At 42.1% G+C, this 20,389-nt stretch overlaps 1 long non-coding RNA gene across 1 annotated transcript in view; it reads right to left on the reverse strand.

Moving 5' to 3' along the window:
• Positions 1–350: 350 nt before the first annotated feature.
• Positions 351–20,389, reverse strand: part of LOC143898410 (uncharacterized) — a 124,482-nt gene continuing 104,443 nt past the window's right edge. Inside the window, exon 3 of the long non-coding RNA XR_013257197.1 lies at positions 351–803. This is a non-coding gene — a long non-coding RNA (uncharacterized LOC143898410). The remainder of the gene's footprint in view (positions 804–20,389) is intronic.

Raw genomic sequence — 20,389 nt, forward strand, 5'->3', positions numbered from 1 at the left:
TAGCTATACGGCGAAATAAAAATAGTGACGAACAAGAATAAGCAACTTAGCAACGAGTCTTTTTCGGCATAGAAAAAAGAAATTAGGTATAGAAAGTATGCAAAAGAATGGAGTCATTAAATCAGGATCTTATTTGTATATTAATAACCGTTAGTTCAAATTATTTTGATATGCACTGTGCAAAGACATATTTATTTTCAAGGATTTTACCAGGAATCTGTTCTTTTGGCGTTATATAAAATAATATTAGACTATAACATTAGACTTTAATTTTAATTCTTTAGTAAATAATACCTTAGAATATAGAAATCTGAAATTACTATGTTTGACGTTAACAAGGATAAAATGGAGTTTCCACAAGAATCTAAATATTCTAAGTACGCCACTGCAAACGAGGAAGAAAGGGGAGATCCTTTGATGTTGGCCACTGTCGGCCGACTAAGCGTTAATATTATCTTTTTATGCCGTTCTTGATTAATGTTCTAAAGCTGACATGTTTTTGGCGGCATTTTTTTATCAGCGCGTGGAAGTGCGTATTCCGATTAATTTGATCGGCGGATTAGCGAGTTCGCCGCGGTTATTGCCTAAAGATCGTGGGGTTTTTGCTGGAAGATAAGAACCCTCAGTGAGTTGGAATATTTATTTATTGTTCGAGCGAAGCGCAAGATAATTTACTAAACTCGATCGTGGAACAGAAGTTGCGCGAAGAATAAATTCGTTTCTCGAAGTTAAGAATTATCCTTGTGCGGTTGCCTGCTGATTATCGCCTTTCCGGCTTTTCTCCATTTCCTGGTCGCTATCTCCTGCAACAGAAATTTAACCGTTCACGTTTAATAGTTAAATGCGAAGCATTCTGTAAAAGTTTTGAAAAAGACCCGTCAGTAATGTAATATATCAGCATTTTTTATGTTAATTGAATAGCAAACCGGTCTAGCAAACTTATATTGGTTGATATAAAAAAGATAAAAGTATAGAAAGATGAAGAATATAAATAGGAATCAAGTGTCAAATATAATTCTGACATTTTATTTAAAAAATCAAAAATCACAATATCGCGGCATTTCTCATTAAATCTCGTTTTCCATCTTCTAGTAGAAAGTAGAGTTCAAGTCGTTGTGTAATTTCAAGGCGGAAACGGAACGCGCACGTCACGGTAGGACGATAATAACGATAACGTATTGTTGTCGCATTCGGCCCCATACGTAAATCGACGTGGATATTTTACGGCAACGCGAGCAGATTACAGGCTCAATTAGCATGAAGACTACATAATTAATAACTTGATTAATGCGCCGAAGCGGAACGTCTGTCCATTCGTGTTCGTCAGGTCCGGCCCGCCGCGGCCCGCCGACTCGCGTTTGCGCCGGCAGTCGATTGCGTCGTAATCGATTACCGCGTCGTATAATGTCGCTTGCCGATCGCTTATGCTTACCGCTCATCGCGTCGGCACGGCTCGCTTATGTGTGTTTAGGCCCACTGCCGCGGGGCAAAACTCATTAACGCGCCGTTTCATGTTCCGGAAGGGAAGTTGGACCGGCTGGCGATCGGCTCGCGCACCGGGGTTATAGCCATTAATTCCGGTCAATTGTCAGGTATCCCGTCGAAAATCTGACAATATTGAATGTCACAGTCCGTCGTAGATGTCTATCAGCTATACGCATTATGCGTTTCGAATTCTCGAAACCGGCGGCCGCTAGGATCATTAGTGAACGTGTACAAATGTCTTTATAAAAGATTTAGTTTCCATGATTTAATTTACTTTTATTAAGTTTAACAAATAAGGAGCGTTAAACAAATGAGATAGATAAAATTATCAAAAGAAACTTATCGTATCTTTTAACAAAATTTCACGATTTGAAATGAGAGGTACGGGATAAAATATCCGGCGTAATTGCTTGTCTAAATATCAATTATCTCCTCTTGGGATCTCGCCGCGCCGCCGCGGCATGAGAACTGGCGTGATTTCGTCTTCGTGAGACCGTAGGTCGAATCGAATATCACCGTGCTTTACGTTCTTCTCCCAAACAACGCTTTATCCTAATATACCCGCGGCACAGACGCGGCAAATTAGAAAAACGAGCTACTTCCGTATACAGGTAGTCCGTGGTGTATATCGAACATTTATCAGCGGCGAAGACGGAGAGGCTGATCTCGAAAGACAAGCGCGATTGAGTTACGTTGATTTTATTCCGCATTATTCCACCCAGGAATCGCTCCTTGGCCGAATCAGTTTTATTTTCCGGATTGCCGATATATACGCGCGTCGAACGGCAGCTCGCTCGCTCTGGCTCGCTCGCTCACTCGCCGGCACGCTGGGATTAACGTCATTGCGGTTTTTAAGCAGGCAATTTCCTAATTCGGTGCCCGGGGATCCCTGATTTATCGCGCTTTTGCCAGTTATTTCGTACTGCCGGTGATTTACGACGGAGTTCCGTCTCCGCCCCGCTACTTCTTCTTCCTTTTCCTCTTCCACTTCTTCTGCCGCGACCGTCCTGCCAACGACGACGTGTTGTACGCGATCGAGCTCAGAGGGTGCATCTCTCGAAGTTGTATCACGCCAACTTTTGTGAAAAGTTCTCGGTTTTCCTCGGGGATGATGCAAAAGATGCGCGGAACTTTGATTTGAAGTGAATGGAGGTGGAATCGAGATCGCGACGAAATCGACTTATGTGGAGGACGACAATTGTGTCCCGACAATTGCAATTTCGAATAATACGACTCGTGATTATTTGCGATAATCTCTGAGCGCGAAATTTATTTCTTATAATTTTTTTCAAGTTTCTTAAATTTCATAGCACGTAATACGAAAGAGACGTAGGTGGAAAGAAACTTCGATACTCCATACGTGGCACTTTAATCTTTAGCTACCCGCGGCGCCGAAATAAAAAAAGTACACGAAAGATTATTTATTTACGTGAGATTAGACAGAATCTAGGCTCTTTTAATTGCGAATAAAATAATTAACTATTGTAACATTAAAAACTGTTCTGATCCCATTTCTCTCCTTCATTAAACGAAGCATATAAAATCGTGACTTCTTTTTTTCCGTGCGGTACTACAGTGCATCGCGTTTACCTGCGTTTCGTGCCAGGACAAACAACATTACCGTTACTTGGAAGTTAATTGGATAATTAATTGGCAGTAGTTAGTTACGAGGAGGCGCCACGTTGTCCGCGCACGGCCGTGCGAAATTTCTGATAAATCGTAGGAAAACGTGCGTTTCGGAAGAAAGCAGTCTATCCTATTAGACGGTGCAAACGTGCAATAACGCGACGTGGTGAGATATGCAATCCCCTGGTGTTGAACAATAATCAGTTAGCGTGGCATCTGCCGCTCCTCCTCGATGCTGCCCCCGGTCCCTTTTCCCGCGCGTTCCATTTTTAATCAGAGGTTTATAGTTAGAAGGTTGCCGAGAAACTTTTTTCTGCCGTGATATAGGCTCTTCGGGGTTTTTGCCCCCTTCGTCGTCGGCAGATACGACGAGAGCGAGTTCAACGTACGGCGTGCGTTTACCGAATGCGCGGACTTTCCAGTGCGTGTCTACGTGCGCGTCCGCACGTGGAAACCTGGAGGCGAATCGTATGCTGGGAAGTCTCCTCCTTCCCGAGGGGAATTATAAACGGCGGATTCTGTAAATGCGCGCCGCTCGATAATTAGTCCTAATCAGCGTTTAATCGCCGCTCGCCGCAATCAATGCGTTCCCATCAAACGCCACAGTTTTAATATCGCGTACGTGATATCATCCCTCTTATATATATATGCCAAAATCATGAATATGTTTTTATGACTGAAGAAAGTAAGAGAAGTATAAAATTATTTTATAGTTAAATTTAAATCTGAAGTAAAAATTGATATCTGCAAGAAAATTTTAAAAATTTTGATCTCTAGAATTTTCAAAATTTATCGAATCGCATATTCGTAGTATTGGAGGATATGTAGAACGTGGAGAAATCATCATGCCAATTTTTCGTCGTCTGTTTTCGTGGAAAGAAAAAAAGTATGCGATTGCAACACGAGTTGTGGATCTTTAATTTCTCCATGCATATGTGATGATCGACGTTATATTTCGTGAGCATTTTTAAAAGAAACAAAACGTGCCCTGGTTAAGTGGGGTAAACTAACATTTTACGCGAATCAATGGGACTCGAAGCTGCCCGATCACAATTTTTGTGACTTCGCGACCGTGTCCCTTCCGGGAAAACATGGAACTCTGATGTAAACCGCGTTTCGCACGCCTCAGATATTTCGCGTCGCTCTCGTCGTCGGCGAAAGTATATTTTTTCACGACTCGGTGAAATGAACGAATCCGGCCCGTTCATCGTTCCTTTGTTATCGTTGAGAGAACGTCGAAACTGTTGTTTCTCTGCGCGCAAAAACAGGGAGAGATGTGGGAGATGGAGGCGATTCACGGTGGACTGATCATCGCGCGAAAACAAGAGCGGCTTGTTTTCGCGGCAGGCAAACTTGATCGGTTTGCGTGCCACGGAATACCGCATGCGAGTTTGCGTTCAAAAAAGAAAATACATTCGAAAAAAATACTCGGCTATTTTGTTTGCGCGAGTACACCGGAAAAGGAGAGGATCCTTCGAAAGAATTGCGCACGGAAGATCTTGTACTTGAAGATCCACGACTTTATACGCAAGAAATAATATATCCAAACGATAACAAGCTAAAAAGGTTATCTCATTGAAAGTTTATGAGCTTATTTTTTTCATTTGATTTCAAATTTTATTATATTTAAATAGATCACAGTTTACCTTGAAAAAATTATGCTCATTGAAGTACAATAGAATGTAGCGATATTGTTATTTTTTCCTAAGGAAACTGATAGTCGCATGTATTTACACAAATCAGACAAGCTCGCGCTCATTAGGATACTCTCGGGAGGCCACCCTCTTTCGGATTCTCCAACGTTGACGTTACTAAATGTATTTGTGCGTTGCAGAGAGGAGAGTGGGCGAGGGTGGAGCAAAACGCAAGAGCCGGTAGAAGGGCTCCGTTAGGAAGGTTAGAGGGAGAGAGAGAGCCTTCGAAACGATCGTTTCGAGGTTAACGAGGAGGGCCGTGATTCGGAAGGGTGGGCGAACCAGAGGGAGGATGTAGCTAGGGGGTACTGTAGTCGCGGTGGATAATGGCGGAGACGACCAAGTCAACGATAATGGCAGCCCCAGGGACATCGTCCGGATTCGAAGGATCGGGTCTTCGCGAGGAAACACTCGTTAGCGACCTTCTAACTGTCCCGGATCGTCGCGGTCGCGTTTATGAATTTCGTCAGGAAGTCTAACCGTCATCCCCATATCATCCCTGCCGACCCTTCCGATTCCTCCGCAACTAATTAGATCTATTTTCGCGTTAATTTACTGCCCGTCTGCCGCTGAGTAACTTTATTTATGAGCTCCACGATCGGCCCGTGCCTGAGCAAAATAAGATACTTATTATAATCAAAGACCGAATTATCTGAGATTTGAGGGATAAAGATATAGTTAAGATAATAAAAAGAAGCAATTTAGGGACCCTTCTTGTGGTAGGAATTTAAAGAATGACAGTTTTGCATAAGACCTTTTACAAATACAGGTTGAAAATGATTTAAATATAAGTCGGGGAGAGCATCTCGGTCCATCTAATTGCAAATAGGTAAATTGCACATTTTCGAATCAGTGCACTTCTGTAGTTATAACGTGTAATTTGTAATTACACAACTTATAAATAGTTTGTTAAATCAGTTTCACAAATGTCAGTAATTAGCAATGTAATTTTCAACTCAGGCATTTTATTGTTATTCGTTCATTTTCGTTTATATTCTTTTTACACACAAAAAAAAGATCATTAACATACTTCAATATAGAACAAGTTAACATATAGGTTGTAACGCACGTAATCGATGTTAAGTGTTTTACGTGCCATATATGGAGCGATCATAAATGCCGCATGATGAATATTGCGTTTCTGGAAGATTGATTCTCACAATTATACCAGGATATCTGTTAAAGAATCTCTTCACTTAACTCAAGCATAATGTATTCCCATCACGCGCGGCTTTCAATTAATTGCACTCGTAACTGATATTTCCGTTCGTAGCACGCAGCGGCGCGGCGCAACGAGAACCATTTTTTGAGAAACGTCGTCAACGCGTAAATGTCGCAGCGGCGAAGGGCTGGATTACATTACGACGAGATAACTACTTCTTCGTTTTCCTTTCTCCGCCCGTGCGGTGTATCGCGCACACGGCTGTTTCTACCATTATACCTACTTACCTACCGATCGGCGTTATCACCGTCGCCATTATAGTTACTCCACGCATTGTAACAATTTTATAGCGGCCCCTCGCGAGTTTGCAAAACCCCGGCGGTCGCGGCGGCCTTGCGTGTCGGAAGACGATAGTCGTCACAGTGACTGTTATATCAAACGGGGTCGAGATTGCGATAACGACCTGGAACATACGTCGGATACACGGTTTACGTACGTACAGTACGTATGCATTGCACTGCCGTGGTACTTAGCGTGAACGTATACCTTTCCATTACGCAGGAAAGGGCTCGGAGAAACATTACCGTCACTTTATATGTACTCGTTTTTCTCTCAAGATCGCGTTGGTCACATTGCTGCAGCGCGCATACGTTGGAATCTATGTCGATATGCAGATTTCGAATGCTTTATTATATGATCCCGTAGAATTTGTTTTGCCGTATTTATGCTCATTTTTGAAATTCTTGATGTTCGAACATTTCTTTGTTAACAATACAAAAACCTCTTTATTACATATTCTGAATTATTATTTTTATATCAGAATAAATATATACATATTCATGGTTGAATCCATACAATGAGGGAGGGTTTGCTGAAATTAATTTGCTTTTTAACTTCTCAGAAGACTTCTATTTTACCTTTACGAAAAAAAATTAAAAAAAGAGAAACAAAAATATATTCTGTATTATAAAAAAAAGTAAGTTTTATTCATAGCTTATCAACATTCTGATAGAGGAATATATGCCAACTTTCGTTATAATTACGGGCACACCTTCGAAGGATGTGGACGTCAGCTTGGTTTGCCCGCGAGGTGCGATACGGCTGTCAACTTATGTGTCGCAGGTTTTCCATCATGACCAATACGCGACAACCTTGATCGTCCGCGCCATGCGTATCGTGTGTACGTAAGTTCCGCGTAAACGGACCTAAACTTTCCACATATGCGTGATACCACGACATCGGCACGAAAGCGTTAAGAAAATTCTGATTCCGCATACGCCTGTGCGTGGCTCAAGCCAATCTCAGTTTAACGCTAGCCACTTGGCGTTTCCTACTTCATGCACACTGGTGCTAGGTTGGCCTTTTACTCGCTTCCTATAGGAATGGACTCGATCCGAACGTTTAGCCCAGATTTGATCAATCACTTGTGTGATATATCTATATCCCATTTTTAACATAATATTTAAAAGAAAAAATTGGCACATTTTTTACAATAAATTTATATAATTATAATTAGAATTGAGATCGAGATTGGATATATAATATATCTAAAATTGAAAGATGTATATATTGCAAGAAGTATATGTATATATATTTTTTTTCATTTAGTTGTGTACAAGGGTTTAGATTTAGTTATATCTTATTCAACATGTAGGGTTAGTTTATTCAGTTTTGCCAGTAAACTGGTAAATTCAAAGTAAATTTAGAAGATTCGAGTTTGCTTAATTTTTTTGAGTTTGAAAATCGCACGCGAAAAGTTTCGCGCCCTTCCTAGCCGCAATTTCAGCCTCGGCAGCAGCGTCCACCCCCTCGCGAGGCCACCGCCCTAAATGATTAATTACCGATCTCCATCGCGCGGAGGGATCCCACGTATACACGTATACGCGAAGGAGGGTTGTCGGGCGGCCTTAAAGTAAGCTCATTTCTAAAACGGATATTCCGTGTTCCGCGTGCCACGGAACGGTATTCGGTACCTCGACGTTGCTGCCACTTTGCCGCTCGCCTCTATCGCGCAAGAGGGTTGCGTAAGTGTAGCTATGAGGGATGACGGGGCCGTAAGGGGTTGCCCGCCAGGTCCGTAGCTGGGCCGGCTTGGTTCAGCTCGCGTGGCTGCAGCGCCGTTTTGCAGAGAGATCGCAAGATACCGTCGCTGGTCGGCGTAAATGAAATGTGCTATGTGCCAGAAAAAAAGTTTGTACTTTGTTCGCCCGCTGATTGATGGAGCGCAAAGTTTCCGTGCGCGTCTGAGAAACGAGGGAGGCGGAGGGGGGAGAGGGACGCATCGTTCCCTTGCTTGCAGAGAGTGAGGGAATGCGAAAATAAAATCTTGATGATAATAAAATAATTTATTCTATATACACAGAACGGAGCGCGAAAATGGGGCTTGTAGGTTTTACGCATTTATATTAGGGGGAGAAAAAAAAAAGAAAAATGTTAGTAAACCAATAATGTGTGTAGCAAGGAAAAATTCGAGAATCAAGAGTATAATATGCCATCTCGTGAGCCCACTTTTTGTTTACTTTTTCTTGTGCAATAAAGATTGAAGAAGCTGAAAAGCTTCTTCTTAGAACAGAGCTAAGTGTACCTTAATATTAAAGTACTCGTTTGGATGTCGAAATCACGGCGATTAAAGGCGAGAATTTTTCGAGGACCGCAACGATACAGAAATATGTAAATCGGCAATAATAAAACGCGACGGCATCCCTTTCGGGTAATGGCGCGATACAATATGCGCCATCACGACCACGCGAAATAATCCCGATAAAACGAGCCGTGAAATCTCTTAACCGAGACAAATCCGGACAGATTACGGAAATCGCGAATAACTTCATCGAGGTGGTCCATCCGATAATCAGATCCATCCGCGGCGGCGGCAGTGCGCGAGGAGAGGCTGCAATGCGAGAAAAAGGAAGAAGAGGGAAAGAGAGGTAGAGCGGAGAGATCGTGTCCGCGCGCACGGAATCCTCTCGAGAGAGGGTGACAATTCTCTTTCCTCGATACTCCGCCGCTCCGTTCTCTCTCTTCCGACGTCCGTTCGGCTGCGTCTCTGTGTGCACGTTTTCGTGCGATACGCCGTGTTATCGTTTGCATTGCAAATGTGCAACCCACTCCGCCCACAGTCAGACACACTGGAGAACGACGTTGGGAGCGTGCACGTTTTACGCTGAAATCGGCCGCGTGTGCGAGCCCGATGCTATATCCGAGGCCCCGCGCGTCGGATGAATCACGGCACGAGACAACTCTAACGATGCGATATCCGCGTAGGATGGATGGATTTACGTCAGACGTTGCTTTTTTGGACCGTCTTAGCTTGCTTCGACATTAATGAGATGTAACAGTAGAAAATTAATCCCACAGGCGAGTAGCGAGTGGCCCCGCGGACCGTGTTGAAATTTCGATCGTAAAACCTTCAACATTTTTAAGAATATAAATTCTTTCGCAAACATCTAAATTTTTTTGCCCTTCTTTTTCAAGTAAATTTTTGGGATTTTCTAGATTTTTTTATTTATTTAAAAAATTACTTTAATAGCTCAGGTCATTAAATATTATCGCATTAATATTATTGCACGTATAGACATACGTGTGATATTAATGTCTGCATTAGTATATATACAAAGTTTTATGCACGATTTCGATAATAATTGCTGCTTGAAAGTACGGCAATGTATATAACGGTAATAAGTAACATAAAACGAGGTGTTTCAATTAAAGATTAAATGCGAGATAAGTTGTATTTTATGTTGCTAGTATTGCACTTCGTGCATCGCGGACGGATTATGGCCTCGGATTTTTCTGTAGCATAGAAAAGGCCGAGTCACCCTGTCGCGCGCTGGTCACGCTAGTCGATCGCAATGGAGAGAGCACAATGGGTGAGGCCCGTAAAGAATCGTTGCGATCTATCATATTATACGTCACAGTTTTCTATACGTCGTACGCAGTCTTTTCGTAAAAGCGACCGACAACCTATTTCGAGTATGTACGTTTTTATCTATGTCGAGGGGGAAGCAGAAACGCGACCTGGATCAGTGCTTTCGTTTTGATTTGTATATACTATTTTGTAGCAAGATTTCTGATTAAATGCAAATTGATACATGGTATATTTTTACGACAACAATTATTGAAAAGAGATGAAAATAACGCAAATGATATAAATAATACTAAAAGTGTAATTACAATTTTGGAAAGATTTCATCGCATTTCGCCAGAGTTTTTACATATTAACAATAGTCTAAATATTTTATATTGTATCATATTGATCTAGGCCAACTTTTGTATCGAGACGCGGAACAATCGGTTTATGAATCACACAGTCATTGTCGATGATTGATGAAAGAAAGAACGGGAAGAAAAGAGGGGGGGGCGGGAGGAACATTAGGGACCCTATATAAAGAGGAGCCACGATCGGTCGATCCTTCGTTAGAAATTCTGCGCAATCATATTCGAGCAAATAATTCGTTAAGGCTTGCTCGAGACTCGTTCGTTAGGATAATTAAAATAAATTCAAATGACTTTCTTGTCCCCTGTCTTCATCGGTGTCACCGCCCCTCTTCGTCTTCCCTTTTACTTACGAGACGGTCCGAGCTCCTTAAATCCGTTGATTAGCGCAAAAATCTGCTTACAAATTAAGCGCGGAGGCTTCCGAATTCTCACGGAAGAATGCCACGAAGAAGGGTGACTATTTGGTAGAAAGAAGAAGAAGACGAAGTGGAAAGGGAAACGGAAGAGAAGCTTTTTGGCGGGAGGGTGAGCGCTTTAATATCTTAAGTAAACCTGGCTCAGGGTAAAAGAGGAAAAAATAAGTTGCGCCAGACGAGAGTCACGGAAGGGAGAGATTTCGGGGGGGGAGGGAGGGTTACGCGAAAAACACGGTCGACGAATTAAAATAGTAGCGAGCAGGAGAAAGAGATTGCGGGACCGAAGATTGTTTGGAGTTCAGATGGCAATCGGAAGTGAAAAATTATTTTTCGTAAGTAGAAGATAATGTGCTAAAGTAATGTATTGACGTGTATAGGGTGTGTATGTATGTAAATAATTAACCATATCTCTCTCTCTTTCTCTCTCTCTTCCGAGAAGTTCCCTTCTGTTGAAATATTATCTGAAATTGCGCGAAAGTACACGGTCGTTTGTAAGAGAGAGAAACTATCTGCATGCGGTACGTGTTACGACGACACAAAGCGTGAATTCGCAACAGAAGCAGCGGCTTTTACGCTCCTTTGTCGCGCCCTTTCGACACCCGTTAAGGTTTCGCGTTTGCGAGAAAAAAAAGTGCTCAGGGGGGGGGGCACTGAGAAGCGGCTCTCGCTCCCTTGAACGACGATAGAGGAAAGAAAGAGCGTGGTTTTCTTAATGAGAAGTACAGAGTAAAGCTTTCTTTGCGTCTCCTTTTGCCAAACCGCCTCCTCGTCCGTCCCATCCTCGCCTTGTCATCGTGCCCAACCACCCCTCCTCTGAGTCGCATTCACGAAAGGAATCGAATCGGATTCGCGGCTTCGAAAGGACGGGACCGTGTAGACGTTTTTTCCAAGCGACGAGCAGCCGCGCTGAAATGCTTCTTGTGTAAGTAAAAATCTAAAGTGACTACCGAGATCTAAGTTTTAATTAGTTTATCTTGGCCGCGTGGCCATTGAATATTTATGAGCCATCGCGGTCGCTCGCTGGCGCGGAGAAACGAAAGAAGGGAGAGAGACTGAGAGAGCGATGAGGGTGGGTGCGCGAAGGAGATAGTAAAGGGACCCTTTGGCCACGTTGCTACGGGGGCTCGGAGGGGCCGGAGGATGTCGCCGCCGAGGGGGCGAAGAATGAGATTTCGGCGAGCGTGGAAAGGAACCGGCTGCGGTTGCTGTCATCCCGCGGGATTACGATTTTCGCTCTCGACTTCGTCAAAGATGCGCCATTCCAGTGGACGTAATTGCGTTCGGAGCATCAAGGTTTGTGCGATGCAAATACACGGGAGTATAGAGACGCCAGGTTGATCGCGCGATGCGAAGCATTTAATGATAGAAAATATCAGTGTCATATGTAGAATGCCACACGCACGTTTTAGGATTAAATAAAAAATGAATTGAAAAATGTGTGGTAATTCAAAACGGACGAATCCTTGGTTATTTTCGCGTATAATTTGTAGCCGTGTTTAGCGGCGGGAGTAAATACGGTGAAGAATCGCGAATGATGGCGGAGAAAATCGTAGGAAATAAAAAGAGGTAAACAGGGGCGGGACAGCCGATGGTCAGGGCGGAACTCTACCTCCGCGAAATTCCAGGGAGGTTTTTAGAGAAAGAAGAATCTATAAGCCCATAAATCTGCGAACAGACGGGACGGAGGAAGATCGAGAGAGAATCTTCCCGAGAGAGGGGAAGGCGGGAATCGGTTGCACGAATTTATGGCGGTCGCTGTAAAAAACAGAAGCAGAAGGCCGTGGAATTTTTATTTCCAGCAGTTGTGCCATTTCAGGAGACTGTCAGATTAGCAGTATCCTGCTGATCCTGGATATGGGAAATGGATGGTCAATTGATATATTTAACGTCAGATGAAAATAATTCTAAAAGCATTGACATAACTTCAGAACTTCAGAACTGTGTAACATATAATGAATTGCAAAATATAAAAATATCTAAATCTCCTTTATTTTATTTAAAAATTATAGATATCATATTAATTGCAATAAAAAACAACATCAAATTTTATACTACAATGCAATTCTTAAGCATAGAAAAAAATAAAGTTTCTGAAAAGTCAACATTTCTATATAAAATTGTACGATAAAGAAGCTATCACGAGAAATTACGATGCGTGTAGGCCGCGTATGCGACGCCTAAAGGACGTTAATATTGGCGGCTACGATGTGGGGAATTATGCGTGAGAAAAATTCGTTCGATTAAGTCCTCTGTCGAGCCCATTTGCGGGTGCGTCATCGTACTCTCGCGTACATTCGCGACACGTTTATCCACGCAGCAGCGCACACGCGCTTAACGCGACTAGATGCGTTACAGATTGTCGATTCCTCATATTTACATTTTAATAACTCGTCTCTTCCACTTTCTCGCCGTCCGTACGTGTTACGCTCGCGTTGGCACCAGCGCCGCTCGTTTTCTTATTCTTCTTTCATCTGTTGCTTGTGATAATTTCAATCTTTTTACAAAGTTTATATTAAACATAACATATCTTTGATCTTTAAATTGTTATTAATACTAATATTTCATGCTTTTAATATTAATATTATTAAGCGTATAATTTATAATAATATTATACATTTAAATTTAATTTTAAGTCATTCTGTGTATTAATACAGATATTACACTCTGAAATTACATTTTTATTAAGTAATATATACGCGTTTTCTAATTTATAAATATTATTATATAAAAATGAAACGCACGCGAACGTTAGCCTAACCTCTTTATTTTTAGGCGAATCACCGTTCTTCGCGATACTCATCGGGTGCAAAAAAGACTGTTACTTTTTCTTGACTTACGCCAGTCGATCTGTTCGTATCCCTCATCTCTCTTACCGCGCTAGCTATCTGCTTCACCTTCACGAGCCATCTCGAGACGGTAAAACGTGCAAGCGGGCCCACGAATGGCGACGGCGGGGAAAGCATTTAAATTTAAAAGGATCTAAGTTCGGAGTTTTAAGCGGACCAAAGAAAAAGTTCGCCGTCTTCTCGCGCCCTACGTCCCGCGTCGGTCGGGGTATTTGCATGAGAAAAGTGCTCTACGATTCTTTCGATTACACACTCGCGACGCGCCGTGTGCCCGTCGAGTTAGCTCGCATTCTAGAAAACTCTTTGAGAGGGTCCTCGGTAACGATGAACTTTTCAGATAGATGTGACACCGTACACGTGTTCCATTCACACCAGAACGGCCGCACGGTTCGTTTTCGACGAAGTGCCTCTTACGCGCGACGTATTCGACCCCTTTTTATTTTTCCTTTCAAATTTTTTCCCCTCTTCCTTCGGATTGTGGCTGGTTTCAACGTTTCCCTTGCTTGAGACGATGTTGCGCGGTCAGTTAAGTCTCCCTGAAATAACTCGATGCGCGACGAATCGTTTAAAATTCACAACACGCCCGCACAAGACTCCAACTCGCGACCGCTAATTAATAATCAAGCGACCTAAGAGCATACTTCTTGACAATCTTAAACGTCACCCCGAATTATTAATGCGTAGGTACTCATAATTTTTTCCAACTTTTATTAATTATACATCTGCAAAAGATGCGCGTCTGTGTATGTGTGTGTACGTGTAGAGCATAAAAAAAAGACATTACATGAAATTTTTCATTTAGGTGAATATTTTGTTTCTATGGAATTTATTTAGAAATAAAAAGAATTTCTTTTTACACAGTTTCCTTGATAGACACTTTATACGATAAATATATATTATTTTTATTGCACAAATATATATATTTCTTCCATAATGCTTCCCCTCTGCCCTCTTCTCAAGTACGAAGATCGCCGGCTCCCAATGGAGGTTGATATTGGCGGTTGATTATCAATTTTCTACCAATTTGGTTCCACTTGTAGCGGCGCCGGCTTTTGTCCCGCTAATCACCCCTTGGCTCCCGCTTTCACCCCCCGCTGGGTACATCCGATCCGCTTTGCATATTACGACACGATATATCTCCACCATTGTACACGAGTTGACGAGTCGCTCGTCCAACGTCACGTTCCTTTTCTCCTTCTAACAATCAATTTCTTTTTTATTTCATCGACGCAATGGGGAACGTGTGACGATTTTAGAAATAATTTTTTTAACGACGACTGTCACGTTTCGAGTAAATCGAGTGTTTTCAAATTATCGTGGAAAATTTAATCATGTCGTGTTCAGTTAAAAGTATAATTATCTTACGCGTCAGATAACAGCGAACTTATAAACCGAAAAACTTACAAATTGGAGAGAAATTGACGTAGGTATTTGAGGATTATACTTACAGTCTGTAAATATTTTATAACCAGATATCGATACAAAACGCGCCACGACCGGTTTGGATACCTCACGCGACGCTACCTCTCAGAAATCGAAGAACGTTGCTACACAGTTTTTCGTGAATTAAACGGGCGGGAGAGCGCGCGAGCTCGACAAAACAACACAGGGATCAAACGTAGACGCTTATGGGATCAGCGATCTGAAAACGTTGTGTTGTTTCAGGTGAGCCAGCTCTCACGCGCCACACCCTGTTTTCCGCATTGAAATCATCCCCCATACCTGCACACATACATGTATACACACATATACACACGTATATTCCCGGTGCCCAGTCGGTCGCGTTTCCTCACTACGACCGATTGGAATTTTGAAATCGTTCTCTCTAGCGCAAAACAATTTTTCTAAAAAAAAAAAAATAATAATAATAATACAAAATAAAATAAAAAAAAAGAATCGAATAAAATGCGCCAGCTTGGTGTAGCTTCGATGCGTTCGATTCGAGAACAACCGCCATCGGTGAATATTTTTACTCGGATATCGCTGGAAGGCATCGGAGATACATTATTCTGATTTCGCAAGATAATTTTGCGTCGTAATAATTGCGTTAAAATAAGCTCTTTGAATTGCATAGAGATTAGAAAAATAATTCGTAAATTTTTTATTTTAGTATCTAACGAGAAATTTATTGCTCAGCCGCTAAATGATCTGAAAAGTACGTTTCAACATGGTACAATGACACAATGTTGAACTTTCAGTATTCGTAACTCGTATTATACATTCTTTGTTATTGCCGGGAGTACTCTAATCATGGGCGGATAGGCGTGAATGAAAATGTGGGCTATTTCAGATATGAGGACAAGTTGAATTTAAAATTACGAAGATTTAGCCGACGGGATTCTTTGTTTCCGCATGCTTAATAAAAATGTCAGGGAGATGATGATACGGCGATGTATATCCTGGCATCGCCGTTCCTATTCTAAATTCCGCCGAGCTGTCGGCAATAAATGGTGTATCACTGTTTTCCCGCGGCACATTAAGCGGATACAATCGACGGCGTTTTTCGCGAACTTAAGCAAAACAAATCAGTAAAACGTACTTTCGTAATAATAATGGCGACATCGCGATATCGTGGATAATAAAAAACGGGAGTAAAACATATATTTTGCGTCCAGCAGCGCAAAACATGAATTTGTATGCTCCTTTTGACTCGCAAATTTATTTACGTTGATATAATGTCGATAATTCGTCATGCACGTTGTAATTCGGCACGATAAATTCCGGTCGTTGCTTTACACGCGATAATTTATATTCCGGAATTTTATTAAATCGGGGAAAAGAGAGAGAGGAAGAGAGAGAGAGAGAGAGAGAGAGAGAGAGAGAGAGAGAGAGAGAGAGAGAGAGAGAGAGAAAGAAAGACAGAGAGAAGAGCAGAGCCTGCCCGCTTATTAAACATCGGGACGTTAAATGGACGCTGTGGCACATATCAAATCCGCGCCGCGCTCCGAAGGAGGAGAAAAAAGCGACGATATTTAACAATACCGTGATGCCACGGAACCAGGATATGATCGTTTTGTGGCACCGATGACCAATCGGCGCGAGAGGGAGGCGAACGCGCCGGTAATGGGAAAGCCATGCACGCCGGTCTGATTCGCGCCACCTGCATAAAATTAACCAGCTCGCTCGCTCGTTCGTTTTAATTAACGAAACACACAGAGAGGGTATCGGCACGGCACGTCGGTCTTCCCGACACCGGTTGCAAATGCGACCGCTCGGCCGTGCTCGGGGGGGTGGGGGGTGGGGGAGGGCCTGGAATTTGTATTGTCAATCATTTTTGTCGCGATCCGCGATACCGCTATATACCGGCGATACGCGACAATAAATCGACGGCGATTACTAAAACGCCCGCATTATAATACATAGGATACTTTCCATATTCATTACGTATTAATCCTCATTCAGATTTTTATAATTGGCATGTGCTTTTGTTAAGAGTAAATTTTTTTTTTAATTTATAAGGTTATTTACATCATTAAAAGAGTATCCTAATTAAAAAAAACCTTTATACAATTTTAGCAGTAAATGATTTTTCTTGTTATCTAACTTTTCACGATTAAACCTCAAATTCTTTTTTCGTCAAAATAGTTGTGGACGCTTGGTGGCTATACGTTGCGCTATTAGTTTTAGGGTTATTAACTAAACTGGCTAAAGGAATCCTCTCCACTTACTTAGGGATCGCGAAGGACTATATGTAAGGCCGGGATACGGGTAGGATCGGTGGCACGATGATGTCTCTATCCTCGATGAAGCGGCCAACGATCCGTTACGTGTGCGAACGATGCAACACGTGTGCACGTAGATGCGTCCGTTCGCGTGTTAGGGCACACAGGCGCCACATGAGGCATGCAACAAGCCCACGGGTCACACAGGTCAGCCACACAGTCACGGAGTTAATTAGACGCTGCGCTTCGGCGGCCGCTCACGTGGCACGAGACCCAGATATCAATCGCCCCGCCACGCTCTTAAATGGACCACAGAGCGTCCGGTTTTCTTAAAAGATTCCCATCTTGTTCTCGTTCACTTTTTCGCTCTCTTCTCCCACACATCTCTCACCCTCTTGTTATCGCTCGTCGTTGTAGAAAACGACATCTCTGATCAGAAATTATCTAAAATGATCTAATTGGATATTTCAGTGCGTTCCCCATTAAAAATTCTTCATTGTATAATTGTTAATCGCGCGCAAAGAGATCGTAAGATTTTCTGCGGTAAAAGAAGTAAGATAAAACAAGTAATTTAGTAATTTTGCCTTGTTCTACTCTCCGTTTTCGTTATTTTAGTTAATTCCGTCTTTGTCGTATAGCCTCGAGATAAGAGAAAATTGAGAAGCTTTTTCTCTGTTCATCTAACTGGAGATCTTCATCGCTTTTCGGTCTTTTTAACATATGTACGATCTCAGACTAGTTAGCCAGCACACATTTGATACAAACTGATTACATCGCTTTGTCAAAACTTTGTTTTCTCTGGAAAATTTGTAATCAAACTTTGGGCGCTCGTTCAAAATCTTTTCGCCAATCATTTTTGTTTTGCTATATGTCGTTAATGCAATCGTTTATTAATATTTCCAAAGAAACATTTACGAGATCCATATACCTATATAATTATTCAAGTTATTATTATACATTTACTTTTAAAGGTTTTTTTTTCCAAGGTTTAACGTATTATATTAAAATGAGCTTTAATTAAATATCGAACTTATTCAAGAAAACATAATAGTAACATATTTTTAGGTGCGCGTAAAAAATATGAAATCGGTATTTAACGTTAATACAAATAAAGAAGACAATCTTAGCTGCAACATTTTTTGCTGCTTATAATTGAGAATCTTTTTTCGAGATGAGCACAAGCGCAGAATGGGATACTAAAGATTTCGTGGTGTTCTTTGTCGGGAAGAACACTTCATTAAGACGGGCGATAACGGGGCGACGACGGCAGGATTCGAAGAACGCCGAAGATCCTCCGTTGCGCGGATTCGTTTCAGTGTTAAGGATTTCGCTTATTCGCCTTCGTCGCCGATCTGTACGTGCGAAAGCTACTACTACTCGTTGTGAAGCAAAGAGATAGCGACAGAGAGAGAGAGAGAGAGAGAGAGAGAGAGAGAGAGAGAGAGAGAGAGAGAGAGAGAGAGAGAGAGAGAGAGAGAGAGAGAGAAAGAGGCTCGTCGGGAATCGCGGGCGCAGCAACGAGAGGAAGAGAGGCAGAGGGCAAATCCTGACGGAGGGGTTGCGGATACGCCACCCCTGCCGGGTCGTTGGAGATGGAAGCAATAGAGATCAACTAGTATGCAAATCGCATGTAAATATCGCTCACTCTCCCGGTACCGAAGTAAGCGAAGCCTCTCTCTCTCTCTCTCTCTCGATACGTCTTTTTCTCTCGTTTTCGCTGCACTTGTCCGTTTCTACCCGACACCCTCTGTTTCCTCTCTTTCTCGCGGAGCACCGAAGAGAAGAAATCAAAGCCGGGACAAAGTAAGCGCGGACGAGGTCGTGACGGAATTCTTCCTCATTCCTCGTCCGTTCGTTTTCAACCCCTCGTCGAAGTCGAGTGTCGAAGCCGAGCCCTCTACTGATATTCGAGTTTTTCGACTCGCCCCGATACCGGCGAATTTACGAGACACCGTATGTCTCTGGCGTTCAATATGCGGACGATGATAAAAATATAAGTTCCCATTTTTGCTGGAAACGTGTTTTCGGCATTTAAATGGATGTTTTCCTTTTTTCGATTCTTAATGCACTTTCCGAATATTAAATTCTTCGTAATGATCGATAATAATAAAAATTACATTAATTTTGTAAAATTGATTATGTGAAATGGAATATTTCAGAATTGTAAATTTCCGGAATAGAGCGAAAGTTTCTTTAAATTCACGCTGAGCAAAATTTCTTGCTTTTTAACGTAACTTTCCATGAGATAATTGGATGGTATCTTGGCAGTTCTTACTATCGCAATTCGTACATCTAACAATAAGAGTTCTTAGAGCTATTCACGACAACTGTGACATAATACTTTCGATGGTAATGTTGAGTAATTCTGCCGTTTTAATGCCATCAGTATAAAGTTCTCTGTTCAGCAAATTCCAAGAAATCAGACATACAATCCAATTAACTTACAGAGACATCATGTTCTCAATTGTAAAAGTTCCATGTACGAAAAAAATTTATTATATAATTTCAGTTTGTTATATACACACACATAATAAAACTTACACAAAAAGATTTAAGTTACGCGTCGTCAGAATATAAATATAAATAATAAATTAAAAATTAAAATACGTATCTCAAAAATTATATTAATAATTTGTAAGGGAATCGCAGGTCTTCGATGAATCGTCCAATATTTTACAAAAAGGGGTGTTAGACGTATTTCGATCGTATTAAAGGGCCGTAAGCTTCCGGGAAGGGTTACGTGCCGATTACGTGCGCTATTTGCATATTGAACGCGTCGCGAGAGGCAGAACGGCGTGCTAATTTCCTCGGCTGGCTCGAGAAAAAAAATCGAGGATACTCGGTAAGCTTCTCTAGCACGGGTCTTAACGCGCGCCAGTGTTAGTCGTGGAATTATATGATGACTTCTGTCTTATTTGGGGCGGCATCGCCCGCGGTGGGTATGAGAGACCAGACTGGGAAAAGGGGTGGGCCAAGTAAGACCTTCCTAACTCCACGTATTTTCATCCTATATTCTCCGGCCTCCGCGCGTACCGGCAGTAGGATTACTTCGAGAGACCTCGAGAACTTCTCCCTTTCTTACCTTTCTCGAACATCTCGGCTCCAACGCTCCTACATCGGCGCCATTCCTTCCCGCATTACCATTCTCAAAATTCTCGATCGAAATCGGGATTTTCGTGAACGCCTCGACGAGGCATTATTGTATGGCCGCAATATCTGTTAATTTGCGTTAAGAATGTGTGAATAGAACGAAAATAAAATCAGCAAATTCTTGCAATAT

This window comes from Temnothorax americanus, unplaced genomic scaffold (assembly GCF_048541705.1).
Source record: "Temnothorax americanus isolate GAGA-0224 unplaced genomic scaffold, ASM4854170v1 Scaffold23, whole genome shotgun sequence".
NCBI classification, from domain to species: domain Eukaryota; kingdom Metazoa; phylum Arthropoda; class Insecta; order Hymenoptera; family Formicidae; genus Temnothorax; species Temnothorax americanus.